General features: G+C 37.5%; 1 protein-coding gene across 10 annotated transcripts in view; it reads left to right on the forward strand.

The window, feature by feature from the left end:
• The window catches only part of LOC135199317 (ras-related protein Rap-1b-like), a 653366-nt gene that overhangs the window by 158428 nt on the left and 478251 nt on the right, over window positions 1-16687 (forward strand). For 6 of the 10 annotated variants that reach the window (XM_064227296.1, XM_064227234.1, XM_064227324.1 and 3 more), the window contains exon 2: window positions 13137-13180. The gene's annotated coding sequence lies outside the window, so the exon portion shown is untranslated. Of the gene's footprint in view, window positions 1-13136; window positions 13186-16687 lie in introns of all 10 variants that reach the window. The other 4 variants (XM_064227261.1, XM_064227287.1, XM_064227240.1 and 1 more) reach the window with 1 other exon arrangement.

Consider the following 16687-nt stretch of genomic DNA (forward strand, 5'->3'; position numbering starts at 1 on the left):
GTTTAAGCTGATTTAGTAGAGGAAATTACAATAGTATCAGGTGGTGTGGTAAAGGATATTACTGTAGTTGAGATGTGGTAGTCATGGGAATTGTTGTAGTGCCAAATAGTGTGATAAATGTGATAATTAAAAACTCTCAGTAATGGACCTTGCAATTCCAAGACTGACGATTTCTCCAAATCATTTTTAATGCAAAGATTCGATAACAATAAAAAGAAAAAAAAAGATTCTTTAGCTCTTCCTAATTTTGGAAGAGGAGATAGGTTCCTCCGGCCTTGTATTCTTTTAAAATACAAAGATCCTGGCCAACTCTTTGAGCTGCAAACTTTTGACTAAGTGGTCAGCTTGAAATAATAATCTAGGAAATAATAATAATAATAATAATAATAATAATAATAATAATAATAATAATAATAATAATAATAATAATAATAATAATAATAATGTTAAAAATATCCACAATTATATATTGAAATATATTTCTATTTTTAATATATAATTGTGGGTATATTTTAACAATTTGTTTTCACGAAACTGAATTTCTTAACAATAATACTAATAATAATATGCTGGAAACAGACCTTCATTCAAACATGTTTTATAATTCTGCCATTATTTTTAAAATTAATTAATAATAATAATATAATAATAATAAAAGAAGGAAACTGAAGGAATGATAACAGCGGCACAAGATCAGGCCCTAAGAACCAGATATGTTCAAAGAACGATAGACGGAAATAATAATAATAATAATTATATTAATAAATCCAGTTGGATAGGTAATGTAATAACCTTAGTAAGCATCTAGAATTCAGGAAACGAAATTCGTTGTTTCCGTTCGCCCGGATGGAGTTTGAATTGTACGTCATTTGTTTGAGGTTTTAGAATGGGATGAGGATTGTGAGGGGATATGGGCCGGGGGTGGGGTTGGGGTGGGGAGTGCCTGGGATATGGAGAGTGAAAGGGATATATGGAAGGACATTTAAGGAGGGTTGGGATGTGGGGGAGGGAGGGGAGGAGGAGAATAAGCTTCGAAGTAAACCGAACCTTTGATCCTACAACTCAATTTTCCTAATAGAACTCACAGGTAGGAAGAGAGCTTTCCATGTAACTTTTGGAGACTCTCTCTCTCTCTCTCTCTCGCTCTCTCTCTCTCTCTCATGTCTATCATCTCTCGTTCTCTTTCCTTCTTTTTTTGGAGGGCTCTCAATTTAACGGTGACCGAACGGTTGCCGTAAATTGTTTGATTTAAAGGGAAATGCTTGGTACGGTCTTTATGTTCCGAGACGTGGTATTTTTTTGCTCTCTCTCTCTCTCTCTCTCTCTCTCTCTCTCTCTCTCTCTCTCTCTCTCTCTCTCTCTAAGACTGGAGGAAGCACAAGTCGTAGGATTTTAAGTTATTGCAGTGGAATATTTTGCGTAATACCACGTAATCAGGACTCTTATGTTGTGGCGGAATCAAAGCTAACTAAAAAAAAAAAGCAAGTAAACTCCCCACATTTATGTTAATCGTACAATCTGACAAAATTTCCCACGGCAGATTCAGACACAAAATGAAATTAATGATGAAGGAAGATCAAATGTTATGGAAAAGTTAGATTTTTAATATGTCAGAAATTTCTGGAAATGAAAAAAAGAAAAAGAACACATACCAGAACAGGAAAGAAGACATGGGAAAATCCTTATTACTACCAATATAAATGAAGGAGAAAACACGCAAACCATCATAGTGATGAATACGCAGGGGTTTTTGTTACAAGTAACTCAAAAAGAAAATAGAGTTCTTAGAAGAACTAACCCAAATTGAAAAAGAAAATAGATATAATGAATAAGTGAAACCTGGTATCCCCAAGAGACTGGGAAATGACGATCAAATAAAGGGTTCCAAACTTATAGATCAGATAGAACAAATAGGAATCAAGGGGAACCGCAATAATATGGGAAAGACAAAAAACAAGGAAAAAATATGAGAAATATAGTAACTCAGATGTTGAACTAATAGCGGTAGAATTTGAATCTGAAAAAATTAATGAACATAGTAATATATAGACCTCCTAATACTAAAGAGTTTGACTTAATAATAGAAAAATTGGATGATATATGTAGAAATCACAAAGACTGGACTATTCTCCTATCTGGAGACTTCAACTTTCCTTTCGTAGACTGGAAAGAACGAATAGGAGATTGTGGTTGTACTTATACATATAAAAAAAGAGAGTAATAGTAGTGCAGAAGATAAGAGGCAATTCGAAAAGCTTATTAGATATGCTACTAGAATACAACATTCAACAAATAAATCACCTCGAAACAACAAGAAAGGAAAATACTTTAGACCTAGTATTTGTGAACGAGGTGAATTTATGTTAAAGAAATAATAGTTTAATAATGCGAGTATTTCAGACCATAATGTCATAGAATTAACAGTCCATTCCCAAAGCAAGTGAAAACAGAGATAAGCAAGAAATGAAAAAGTGGGAAGGATATGGAAAAATACCAACTTCTACAGTAAAAATATAAATGGTCAGAAATAAATGAAGAATTTTAAACAAATGATTGGGATAACATTTTCGTAAGTGATGACATAAGGGTAAATACGGAGATATTTATATAGAATATTAGAGAAAATAGTGATAAATATATACCGAAGAAGAAAAGTAAACATCAGTCCATGCATACTGAGAGACAGAAGGATCTTGTTCCAGAAAATCAGAAAGTGGACAAAAGGTCTTGCAACAAGAAAAAGAAAAAAATGCATGGAAAGTTATAGAACTAAAAAGTAAGATAGAAAATGCAGAACAAAAGATTATACAATCAAAAGAAAAGGAAAACGGACTTGGAAGAAAAAACCCTAAAAACCCTAATAAAATATCAAGCAAAACCCCAAACTATTATACTCATACGCGAAAAAAATGAAATAAAAGAAGAATAGAAATAGGCCCTCTAAGAATTTAAGGGAGATTAACGATGAAAAAAAAGGAAATTTTGCCAACATACTGGCAAGAACCGATATAAGAGATTAACACCCCTAGAATAGATAATGAAGATAATGATATAGAAGTAAGGGAACGAAAATAGTGAATATTTAGCTGACATAGAAATTAATGAAGCTGAATATTGTGCAGGGAATTAATGAAATTAAAAATGGAGCTGCAGCAGGGCCTGCCTGGAGTTCCTGCTATTTTGTTAAAGAAAGTAGTTCAGTCTAATCGCAAAGCCACTTGCAATATTATTAAGACAAAGTGTAGATACAGGCAAAGATTTATGATGAGCACAAATTAGCATATATCACCCCTACTTTCAAAAGTGGATCAAGACTAGAGGGCAAGTAATTATAGGCCTGTGAGTCTAACACCACATATTATGAAAGTGTATGAAAGGGGGGTAATGAAGAAAAAATATTATGAAACATTTTAATAAAAAATAATTTGTTTAATAATAGGACAACATGGTTTCGTACCGGAAAACATATTCAAAAATATAAGCAAAAGCAGAAATGAAACAGATGTGGTTTTATCTAGACTTTGCAAAAGCTTTTGACAAGGTAGACCATAATATATTAGCGAAGAAAAATTAGAAAACACAATATCATGGATAAAGTAGGAAGATGGTTAAAAGAATTTTTACACAACAGAAAACAGATAGTTTATTGCAAACGATGAGAAATCGGATGAAGCCAAGGTAATATCCGGTGTGCCAAAAACAGCTGCAATACTGTTTGTTATTATGATTGAAGACATAGACAGTAATGTTAAGGATTCGGTAGTGAGTAGTTTTGCTGATGACACAAGAATAAGTAGAGAAATTACTTGTGATGAAGATAGGAACGCTCTACAAAGAGACCTTAAACAAAGTATATGATTGAGCAGAGGTAAATAGGATGGTATTTAACTCTGATAAATTTGAATCAATAATTATGGAGACAGAGAAGGAAAAGCTAATATGCATATAGGGGACCTAATAATGAGAACAATCACAAATAAGGAAGCAGTTAAAGACCTTGGTGTGATGATGAATAGGAACATGCTATGCAATGATCAAATAGCAATTCTTTTGGCAAAATGTAAAGCAAAAATGGGAATGTTGTTACGACACTTCAAAACAAGAAAAGCTGACATATGATTATGCTTTTAAAAAAATAATGTTCGTAGTCCACTTGAATATTGCAATATGATATGGTACCCACACTATCAAAAGGATATTGCACAAATAGAGAGTGTACAAAGGTCCTTTACAGCTAGAATAGAAGAAGTTAAGGACCTTGACTACTGGGAAAGACTACAATCCTTAAAATTATATAGTCTAGAAAGGAGAAGAGAACGCTACATGATAATTCAGGCATGGAAACAGATAGAAGGAATAGCAGAAAACATCATGGAACTAAAAATATGAGAAAGAGCAAGCAGAGGTAGATTAATAGTGCCCAAAACTATACCAGGAAAAATAAGGGAAAGCACACAGGACATTAATCCACTATGCACCAGCATCGATAATGCAGCATCTATTGATGTGTTGGCCAGCTCATCTGAGGAATATATCAGGAGTGAGCGTAGATGTGTTTAAGAATAAGCTCGACAAATATCTAAACTGCATCCCAGACCATCCAAGATTGGAAGATGCAAAAATATACGGAAGAGTACTAGCAACTCTCGGTAGACATTAGAGGTGCCTCACACTGAGGGACCTGGGGTGCAACCCGAACGAACTGTAAGGTCTGTAAGCCACACTTTCCCCTTTATGTTACTTTTTACCAGGAGGACAATTGGTTCAACAACATACCGAACACACAAAACACAAACACGTACCTCAGGCTCCAGATACTCAGGGCTAGACTGTGCTGTCCGCTGGATATAGGCTAGTGGAGACCCAACCACCGCCGATAATCACAACACAAAACAACCAACCGAGAACCACAACCCCACAACAACTTAACAACCCGACAAATCACTGAGCAGACGAACACCAACAGCTCAAAACAACACGACAACCACACAACTCAACCCTGCACAACAACCCGCCAACACCAACACTGCCCCCAACTGCCACTCACAGACACCTATATGCACGACCAACCTCTTTACCTGCACCACAACCAGACAGACACACGCACAACAACTTTACAACACCAAAATCAATCAAATAACACAACATCAACTGACCACCAACGAATACCTGCTGCCCAAACTAACTCTATGACTTCAATGACTTCCTTCTTGCAACTCCCGTAACACACTACTGCCACTGATGTACAAACAGAGCGCCACAACAGACACACGCTTACGACCGCCATTCAACCACTCCCATTTATTCCTCCACCCATTTCTCTCTCTCTCTCTCTCTCTCTCTCACGCAACCCTCGGAGACGTTGACATATATAAACTACCGTCATTACTCCTCCATATTACCTCCCCCATTACATTTGACAACGTCTCCTTACACTCGCAACATCCCCACTAAATCGCCTTTCGCCACACCCAAGGATGCTCGGATGCAGGCCCCCCTGGATCTTGTTTGAGGACCCTCATACATTCTTTCAGTTACATCACCATTCACTTCTTCCAAACCACTTTCATTCAAACTCCCAATATCTCCCTCACTACCATCCTCCCAAATCCCAGTCACTACTTCATCGATATCTCCTAACTCTGGTTCCAACATCTCCCCTATTTCTGCTACCAAACCACTCAGTTCATCCATACTTTTGTCAAACTCTTGCAAAGGCTTATCCATCCTATCAACTACCTCCTTACTACTCAGTTTCCTTCCCACTGAACCCTCATTTATCCCTGTTAACTCAAACCCACATACACTACAAGTATCATCTTTCCCTCAAAGTCATCCGTAGCACACACTCTATCAACCGTTTGCACCCTACCACCAACCCCCGTACCATGCCGTTCACGCTTTTCCCTTCCACTTCCTTTCTCTACACTCTTCTGCTTTCTTCCATACTCAACCAACACTAACTGTCGATCTTCCAGACCCATTTGTTCACTGACAGTCGGCTCATACTTTTTCACCCTCAACCATTCACTCATCGCAATCTCCCGAACATACTGTGGTACTTCGCTCCACTCACGGAGCTAGTTATTGTTGAATCTACACCCGTGAATTTTGATCATAGAAGAAAAGACCTTATAACCATCTGCTGGGTATGGGTATGACCCTAGCAAACCCATCCCCAAAATTCAGTTGTCAGAAAACTACAACACACCTCAGAAATCTGGCATAAACTATTGTGGGTCACAGTGAGACGCGCGAGCAGCCAGTTGTGTCTAGGAAGAATATAGGTTGAAGTCATCTCTTCCCAGAATGAAGATGAAACGCCAAGATCAACGCTTTGAACTTTAATCTCCCTGACACTGTTTGTCTGCATTAACCGAGCCTGGAATTACCTTAATAAATAAACGCTGCGAGTACTGTATGCCTTTTTTTTGTATTTTAATTATTTATAATTTGTGTTTACTTGGCGTAGCGTATGGAGAATTACTGTCTCTCGACGCATCTTCAGACGGTGTTATTCCATGAATAAGGTATAATTTTTAAAGTATTCGTGGGCTCTGTTTTTGTATTCTCTCTCTCTCTCTCTCTCTCTCTCTCTCTCTCTCTCTCTCTGTAGTAATGAGGTATGTCCTCGTCGAGTCTCTCTCTCTCTCTCCCTCAGTTTAGTAATGAGTTGTATCCTCGTCGAGTCTATATGCGCTCTCTCTCTCTTTCTCTCTCTCTCTCTCTCTCTCTCAGTTTAGTACTGAGTTATATCCTCGACGAGTCTCTCTCTCTCTCTCTCTCTCTCTCTCTCTCTCTCTCTCTCTCTCTCTTCTTTAGTAATGAGTTATATCCTCCTCGAGATCTCTCTCTCTCTCTCTCTCTCTCTCTCTCTCTCTCTCTCTCTCTCTCTCTCATTGAATAGACCCACAGTAGCATAAACTATGCCTTTCTCTCTAAACGTAGCAGTAAAGGCCATTCTCTACCATCTCCATTTTATGGCGCGGAAGAAAACTCTCCCTCTTCTCAAAGGAATGATCTGAGGCGATATTATTGGGCCAGAAAACACCTTACGTAACAATCTATCAAGTAAAAAAAAAAATAAAAAAAATAAATAAATAAAAAAAACCCGACCGGGATCCTGGCACCTGTACTATAGTCTACCTGTCCAATAGAAAACCAATATTCACGAAGAACGGGAACGCGGTAAAACAGCCCTCTTCGCTCTTAGCAATTCATTCGATACGACCCGTAAGTAGCTTACGCGGGTAGGTGAAGGGAACAAGGAAAAAAAAAAAAAAGGGGGGGGGAAAAAAAAAAAAAAGGGGGGGGGGGGGGGGGGGTTGGAAATGCTGCGCGAGGATGTGCGCTCAAACGCGTAAGAGTGAGGGGAAATTGACCCAATTTGTCACGTGGCGGATGCTCCTTCCAGGATTTTTTTTTTTTTCTTTCTTTTATCGTCTACACCAGAAGTGTTCCGTTTTTGCCGAGTGCGTAATTGATATGCGAACAATACGCTGATATGTTGACTGGTGTATTCTTTGAAGTATTTAGTAGAGGTTACTCTTGTTACATATTCTTACTTAAGCTTCTTAAAATTATTATTATTATATTATTATTATTATTATTATTACTGACGAGTATAGAAGAGGTTACTCTTATTGTGATTAGGGACATAGGGAACTAGATATTCCAACATAAGCTTATTATTATTATTATTATTATTATTATTATTATTATTATTATTATTATTATTATTATTATTATTCCTGACGAGTATAGAAGAAGTTATTCTTATCGTTATATATGAGTTTAAGAACAAATTTATTATTACTATATTATTATTAATATTATTATTATTATTATTATTATTTTTTTTTTTTTTTTTTTGCTCTATCACAGTCCTCCAATTCGACTGGGTGGTATTTATAGTGGGTGGGGTTGCCGGGTTGCATCCTGCCTCCTTAGGAGTCCATCACTCTTCTTACTATGTGTTGCCGTTTCTAGGATCACACTCTTCTGCATGAGTCCTGGAGCTACTTCAGCCTCTAGTTTTCTAGATTCCTTTTTCAGGGATCTTGGGATCGTGCCTAGTGCTCCTATGATTATGGGTACGATTTCCACTGGCATATCCCATATCCTTCTTATTTCTATTTTCAGATCTTGATACTTATCCAATTTTCCCTCTCTTTCTCTTCAACTCTGGTGTCCCATGGTATTGCGACATCAATGAGTGATACTTTCTTCTTGGACCTTGTCAATCAACGTCACGTCTGGTCTATTTGCACGTATCACCCTAGCCGTTCTGATACCATAGTCCAGAGGATCTTTGCTGATCGTTTTCTATCACTCTTCAGGTGGTGCGCTACCACTTATTACTGCAAGGTAGCTGATGTTTCTTGCACAGGCTCCAGTGGCAGGGCTTTTGCTACTGAATCATGCCTCTTTTTGTACTGGTTCTGTGCAAGTGCCGGGCATTCACTTGCTATGTGATTTATTGTTTCACTTTTCGTATTGCACTTCCTACATATGGGAGAGATGTTATTTCCGTCTATCGTACTTTGAACATATCTGGTTCTTAGGGCCTGATCTTGTGCCGCTGTTATCATTCCTTCAGTTTCCTTCTTTAGCTCTCCCCTCTGTAGCCATTGCCAATTGTCATCGCTGGCTAGTTCTTTAGTCTGTCTCATGTATTGTCCGTGCATTGGTTTGTTGTGCCAGTCCTCTGTTCTTTCTGTCTTTCTCCTGTCTCTGTATATTTCTGGGTCTTCGTCTGCTTTTATTAGTCCTTCTTCCCATGCACTCTTTAGCCACTCGTCGTCACTGGTTTTCAGATATTGCCCCAGTGCTCTGTTTTCGATGTTGACGCAGTCCTCTATACTTAGTAGTCCTCTCCCTCCTTCCTTTCGTGTTATGTATAGTCTGTCCGTATTTGCTCTTGGGTGTAGTGCTTTGTGTATTGTCATTTGTTTCCTGGTTTTCGATCTATGCTGCGGAGTTCTGCCTTCGTCCATTCCACTATTCCTGCGCTGTATCTGATTACTGGCACTGCCCATGTGTTTATGGCTTTTATCATATTTTCCGGCGTTGAGTTTTGACTTGAGTATCGCCTTGAGTCTCTGCATATATTCTTTCCTGATCGTGTCCTTCATCTCTGGTGTTTTATATCTCCTCCTTCCATTATTCCCAGGTATTTGTATCCTGTCTCATCTATGTGTTTATGTTGCTCCATCTGGTAGCTTATCCCTTCAGTTCTCGTTACTTTGCCTTTTTGTATGTTCACTAAGGCGCATTTTTCTATTCCAAACTCCATCTGATGTCCCCAGATACAATCTTACAGTCTGGATTAGGGTATCTTATTTCCTTGATGCTCTTACCATACAGCTTGATGTCGTCCATGAACATCAGATGGTTGATTCTGTTGCTATTTTTCTTGAGTTGGTACCGGCATCCATCTTCTGTAGTACTTTTGTCATGGGAATCATGGCTACTACGAAGAGTAGTGGGGACAGTGAGTCGCCCTGGAAGATCCCTCTCCTGATTATTATTATTATTATTATTATTATTATTATTATTATTATTATTATTATTATTATTATTATTATTATTATTATTATAGAGAAACGGCTGAAGTTTTTTTTTATGGAAATTGAAAATGGAGCACAAGAAAGCTTAAATGATCTAGGTATAGGTTCCTTAATTGAATGGAGTAATCTTCCTTGACTGACGCTTGAGTTCGGGGACTTCCTCACATATTTGTAAGCAAGAGACTTAAAATATATATTACCTTTTCTTGTTGCTGAAATGACGGCGATCTAATGTTAACATTGACATAAGTTAGTGAAGCAGAAGTCGGCAGGATATTTCAGCTTTGTTATTATCAAGCAAATAGGTATTTGGACTGACAGTTTCTAATTATTTTTAGTTCATGGTGGCATCTTATTAAGCATGAGGATGCTCTGAAATTGATTCTGTCAAGGTAGAGGCGCTGATTTTGGAAGAAACTATCGTCAAGCAGAGTATATTGATAGCAGGGGTCTCAACTGTCATTTGCAACATCCCAGATGTCTTTCGTTTATAATAATGAATTTTGAGTAGCGACTGCATCACAGAGGATCGCGGAAATACACATGACAAGCGGTAATGTAGCAGGAAGGATGAAATGAGGAGATAGCAGGAAGTTTGGAAGACGTCGGGAATGAGGAAATACAGCAAAGTGAGAAAATACCTCAGTGAGGAGGAACTGCACCAGAAACTAGAAAGGTAACGCCAAAACGATACAAGCCCTCCAGTTGTTCAGAAAGTCTTTCAGGGATGAGGCTGCTGGCCCCACGCGCCTTTCTTGACCCCCAGCAGTTACAGGTAACCGTTCCCTCCTCTGTCAATCGGTGGGGCTGATGCCGGATGCAAATTCGCGGATCCAGCAACGTGAGCGGAGCTCTTCACCACACAAACTAAAGGTGCGATGAGAATGTAAAGCTCAGGATAGTGATTGCTCGTTCCGTGTCGTCTCGTCCTTTTCATAGGATCTTTTTCCTATTTTTATTATTATTTTTTTTTGAGTGGGGGGAGGGAGGTGGGGTGGGTTTGGGTGGTGCTTTAGTAGCCCCTGGGAAATCAACGTTACAATTCCACTTACCGTTTCCCACTGTCTGTGTTTGGTCTGGGACGCTCGGCAGTTGTTCGTGGTGTTGTGGTTATGTTTCTTTTTCCTGTCGACAGAAAGGAGGAAGAGGTGGGGGCGGGGGGCAGTGGAGTCGTATTACCTCTTTATTTGAAATGGAGCGTGTTGTTACATGCGTTAGTCTGCTTGTGTTCAGTTAGGGTGGGATAAAAAAAAAAAAAAAAACGTCGGGTTTCCGGCCGTGTAATGAAAGAGAAGACAAGGAAGTTCTTCCTTGTGGGCTGTAGAAGAGGAAAGATTTGGGGCAAACCCTCCTGTTATACTTTGCGTCCACTTATGGTTTTCCCCCCTTTCCATTCGTTCCATGAGTAGGCTACCTTTAATGATTTGCTACGGGGAAAGGAAGCGCCTCAGTGGCGTGTTCGGTATGGTGTTGGCGTGCCACCTCGGTGGCCGCGAGTTCGATTCTCGGGCATTCCATTGAGGAGTGAGAGATGTGTATTTCTGGTGATAGAAGTTCACTCTCAACGTGGTTCGGAAGTCACGTAAAGCCGTTGGTCCCGTTGCTGAATAACCACTGGTTCCGTGCAACGTAAAAACACCATACAAACAAACTATGGGGAAAGGGGGGGCGGGGGATGGATTGGTGTTTCTTGAGTGTAAATGCTAACAAGGATATTACCCCTTGAAACCTTAGTTGTCATTCGTTTGCTTGATAACGATTCAGTAAAAAATAAATTTAATACACACAGACTTTGTCTCAGAAGATCGTTTCCTTAAAATATTAATTATTTCGTCATTTTGTTTATATTTCAGAATTTATTACATTTTTCCTGTCTTCCTTTGGTTTGTCGTTCCGTCTCTTGATTCTCGATGGCCAGAGTCGATGCAACGCCATATTGCATAAAGGTAGCAAAAGACTCATCTTCAGTTTGGCTGGTCCTCATCTTTTTCAAGTTTCCCAATTGAATTTTCCCGACATTCAATGAAATTCTCTTCAGGAACTTAGAAACATCAAATAAATAAACCAATAATCTAGGTTTGGTAATGGAAGAAGAGAGAGAAGCAGAAAAAGTGTATGAGGTCTTGTTATAAGCAGTTATAAAAGTCATAAACTTCCCTCTTGTGATCCATGATGTTATTCAGCAAGAGACTGATACAGCCATAGTTGCCATAGCAACGTTTGCTGTATGATAATAAAGCACTAATGGAATTAACCTCTTGGGTGATGAGAGACGAAATCTGAAAGGAAAGAAAGATGCCAGTAATATTTTTAGCGTGACGTCAGATAAGGTTACTCATCGTTTACAACTCAAAAATAAAAGATATAAAATAAAGGATAAAATGCTCTTCGTGAATAAAGAAGCAATAGACATACTTTTCAGCACACTTCCCTGAAGTTCTGAAAACTCAAAAGTAAATAAAAGAAATTATTTTTATTTCAATTCTAGTATTCTCCCCATCACCGGGGCTTCAAAGGGATTGGTCAATATGGCCTCTTCGAAGAAGATCAACGCAATATGACGAAGTTTTCCAGAGTGCCTTTGAAATATATATATATACGGGCGAAGTTTTCGAACTTTTATGAACAATTTGCGTTACTCCGAGTTGATGTTTTTGTCTGTCTTTACTGTAACTTGTTTTTGAGGGGTGTGTCGGGTTTCATGATTCATGTTTTATTTTTAGATTATTAACGTTATGGTTGTATGGAATTGTTTTTCTTTAAGTATAATTTAATATTTTTCAGTTACACATATTAGTGTTTCAGATGTACAATATATATATATATTTATATATATATATATATATATATATATATATATGTGTGTGTGTGTGTGTGTGTGTGTGTGTGTGTGTGTTTAATGTGTAGATGTTGTTTTATTGAATGTAATAATGCGGTTCAGGAAACTCTTCAAGTAGATTTAAGGAAAACTTTCAACGAGTACAGAAGTGTAACCTCCTGGCTATCCAGAAACTTCCTATAGTTATCAATTCAACTGTTTGTTTTATATGTTTTGCGGGGATTCGAAAATAAATGGAGATATGGCAATATGTTCGAAGAAAAAGGTGGAAGATTCAGTTATCCAAGAAAATTTTTTTTGAATTTTGAGTTTTATATTTGATTTTTATTGCAGTTTTTAATTTTTATTTTCATTCCTATTTTTCATTGTACGTTAATAATATTCTTTAATTTGACTGTTTTCAAACTGAGTGACCTTTCTGAGTCTGTCAAGAGTATGTTGATTTATAAGGTTTAATTTTTGCGTTACTGCGAAGATATATTGGAACCCATTACCATTGTATTAGGAGTAACAATGGCAATAGTAGTGGTAGTAGTGGAGTATATACCTTTTGCGTGTTAAAACTGCGTTTATCATTTGAGATTTTTTTTTTATTACTGGGAGTTCAGGACCAGGATGTTTTTTTTACATTTTATTCATGGGCTTTGTTAACTCGTGAGTATCCGAAGAACATCATTACTTACTTCTCAATTAAAACTATGCTCATACTGTATATTCTCTTTTTGCAGAATCCTTGCTATGGAATACCAGTAAAACACCCCATTCTAAGGAAGTAAGGTGAGTACCAAAGGAAGACGCAGAATAGTTGATTTTGGTCTTTGTTATGACACTTGTAGAGAAGATGGGCGAGGGACTTATGGTTACACCATTATCTTTGGAGGCTTTTAATTCAGGGTGGTTTAATAGATATGGACTTGTGGGCATTCCTTTGTATTCTGATGGCATTTGAGGGTTCAAGAAAATTTTACCAGTGACTTGTGGCCATATACTTGTATTTTGACAGCAGAAAACCACTGCTATAACCTTTTTTACATTTTTATTTTTATTTTTTATTATATATATATAAAGTTTCAAAAGAATGTTATTTTTAAATATTACCAAAGTTTAATCAGGTTGTGATCAGCAGCTTACGCGGGCTACTCATGGACAAGTAGCTCTTGATGTCAAATGGAAAGTTAAGTCTTTTCGGGCAGTAGTAATTTGATAATGGGGTTGGACTTCATTTTAAATCTTGTTTTACCCAAATATGATAATATTGTTGCCGTCGTCAGTGATTTTGCTCAAGAAAAGGATTGAAGTGTGGTATGCTATAACTACTGTTTTTCGTTGGTTACCTGACTAGGGAGACATGACACAGCCACCCACCCCCTCCAAACCGGTATTGTCTGCCCCCGAGGGGGGGAACGGGGTAGGTAGGGGAACGGGAGGGTAGGGGGAGACATCCACCTTCCCCCTGCCAACCTGTTTGTCTGGCCAGGGCTGGGGCAGGGTAGGTAGGAGAGACAGCAGCGCCGAGTTCCAGCTTGCGTAGCACGCACTAACAAGTTCGTATAATAATTCCCCAAGGGAAATACGACCGACTTATTAGTTCTTAATTTAATAGGTATCAGTTTATGTGTGTGTGTGTATATATATATATATATATATATATATATATATATATATATATATTTGTGAGTGTGTGTGTGTGTGTGTGTGCATGTTGTGTGTGTGCGTGTTTGTGTGTGTATGTATGTATATGTATATGTATACTACTGAAATAAGCCTAAGAGTTAATATTCGCTAAAGGGCTGTATAACAGCTCGAGGGAAAGAGATAAAAAAAATGTCGGAATGTTTTCATTATCCTTGCCTCCAAGAGAGAGAGAGAGAGAGAGAGAGAGAGAGAGAGAGGCCAGTCAGCGATTTTTTTTGTTTTTTCTTCTTCTTCTATCTCATTACCGATAATGAAGTGAGATCGCTCCTTCGGTTACCGACAGATCTTTCGCCTTTCGGGGTTTCCGTTACTAATGATCGTAGGCGTATGAACTTCATCGCAAGCCTGTTAGTAATGCTTGTATTTGTTTTAAAAAGCGTCGAAAAGGAATTGTATATAGTTTGGAGTTGCTTCAGAGCGCCAGGCTCCGCCAAGGATGGTTTTGGTGTAGGACAAGAAGACCAGTCCACGAAATGTGGAGTGGTTACCCCGTAGAGTTGTGTCCCCTATGTGATTTCCATGTGAAATTCTTTATATGTATATTGTATATTTTGCGGAATAAAGGATTTGTCACGCCTTGTGACACACACACACACACACATACATATAATGTATATACATACCTGGTTCGATCCCAATGAGAGTAAAAAATTTACATTACGACTATTATGGTATATGTATATATATATGGATATATATAAATATATTGTTATATATATATAAATATATATATATAATATATATATAGAGAGAGAGAGAGAGAGAGAGAGGAGAGAGAGAGGTAGTTACATACATACTTACGTACGTACATGTTTGAGTACATAATTAATTTTATAGATACTTGCTTTTGCAGCTTGAGCGTTGGTGCGTTGTTGATTCTGTATGCAACACAGCCTTTATGAAGTAATACTAAGAGCCTAAGATCAAACTTGAACATTACGAACGCATAGAATAAACTCAGTTTGTACTGTTGAATGTCTGTGAAATGATGTTGCATTGAACTTAGTATTCAGACTTAATAAGAAATATTGCAAGTGTTGAAAAATAGTATGAAAGATGTGCAATTTTGCCGAGAAAGTTGCGACCAATTCCAAAATATAAGTATTTTCTTGTTTTTGATATATGAAGTGCATTAAGATTTTTGTTTCTGTGCAGTTTGTTTTACTTACTGAAGAATTCGAAATTAAATATCGTCGAATTAGCAAGGACAACTTGATCACCATTCTTTTGATACTGATAGTGGGAGTAAAGATATATTAATAAAATAAAACCGAAGGTCTTTTCATGCTTTCAGAACATTGTCCACCTAAAATAAATGGAGATGATTATGTAGGAACAACTAGAAATAATGAATATTCACTTTACCAAAAGTGCATTAAGAAAGTTCCACGTAAGTAAGGGTACTAAGTAAGTAAGTAGTACAAGTAGGCCTCTGGACTTTAGAAACACACACACACATTTTATATATATATATATATATATATATATATATATATATATATATATATATATATATGTTTATATAAAGTCGATTTTTAGTCATAGTGCTTGAAGATTGGAAAGGTTTTGTTCATATGAGTTTCATTTATTTTTTTCCCGTAGCACCCAAAAAACTACGTGTTTTATTTCTCTCTCTCTCTCTCTCTCATCTCTCTCTCTATCTCTCTCTCTCTCTCTCACTCTCTCTCTCTCTCTCTCTCAATGAAGATGTAATATGCAGATTGTTCTGCGGCAAGGGAAAAGCGAGATGGGCGGTGCCGGTCGAGTGCTTAAGAATGATGGATGATCGTAGTCTGAACATGACCCCTTCTCTCCCCCCCCACACCCCCCTGCATACCCCTTTCCTCACTTATCCCCTTCCTCCCGAAGCTTAGTCTACTGTCTTCCGAGGTCCTTTCGAAGCGTTGTTCTCCTTCAGTGGCCGTCGTATCTGCATTAGGATCGTCGCTTATGTAACGGCGTGATGGGAGCTATATATGCGCAAGAGTGGAGATGTTGTTGCTATTTTTTTTTTTTTTTTTTCATCCTTCCTGATGGCGTGGTGTGGTTTGTACGCCTTTCTGACCCTGGTTTGTATATCCCTGACCCTGGTTTGTATAATGGCAAGGCTTTCCTACTTCTTCTGTCATTCCAAAATTCTGATTTGTAGGTTTGTTATGAGAAAGTGATTACCACCTCCCTACCCCTTACCACCACCCCTTTAAAAAAAAAAAAAAAAAAAACAAAAAAAAAAAAAAAGGAATCGAGAAGTGTTCATTGCAAATGGCCGCTGTGTTTGCTCTTGACTGAAGCTCTAGAAAGCAAGATTTTTATTAATTTCCCTTAAAAAATACGATGGAGACCCAGAGAGTATAAGATCAAACCTTCATGAGGAAAGAATTAGCAACAGTAGCAAAGAAGTGTGAACGCTATTTTAACAGGCTCGCTTGAATAAACTATAACACACATAAACAAACACGCACACGCACATATATATATATATATATATATATATATATATATATATATATATATATATATATATATATATATATATATATATATATATATATATTATATATATGATATATATATATATATATAT

Source organism: Macrobrachium nipponense, chromosome 23 (genome assembly GCF_015104395.2).
Source record: "Macrobrachium nipponense isolate FS-2020 chromosome 23, ASM1510439v2, whole genome shotgun sequence".
Taxonomy (NCBI): Eukaryota; Metazoa; Arthropoda; class Malacostraca; order Decapoda; family Palaemonidae; genus Macrobrachium; species Macrobrachium nipponense.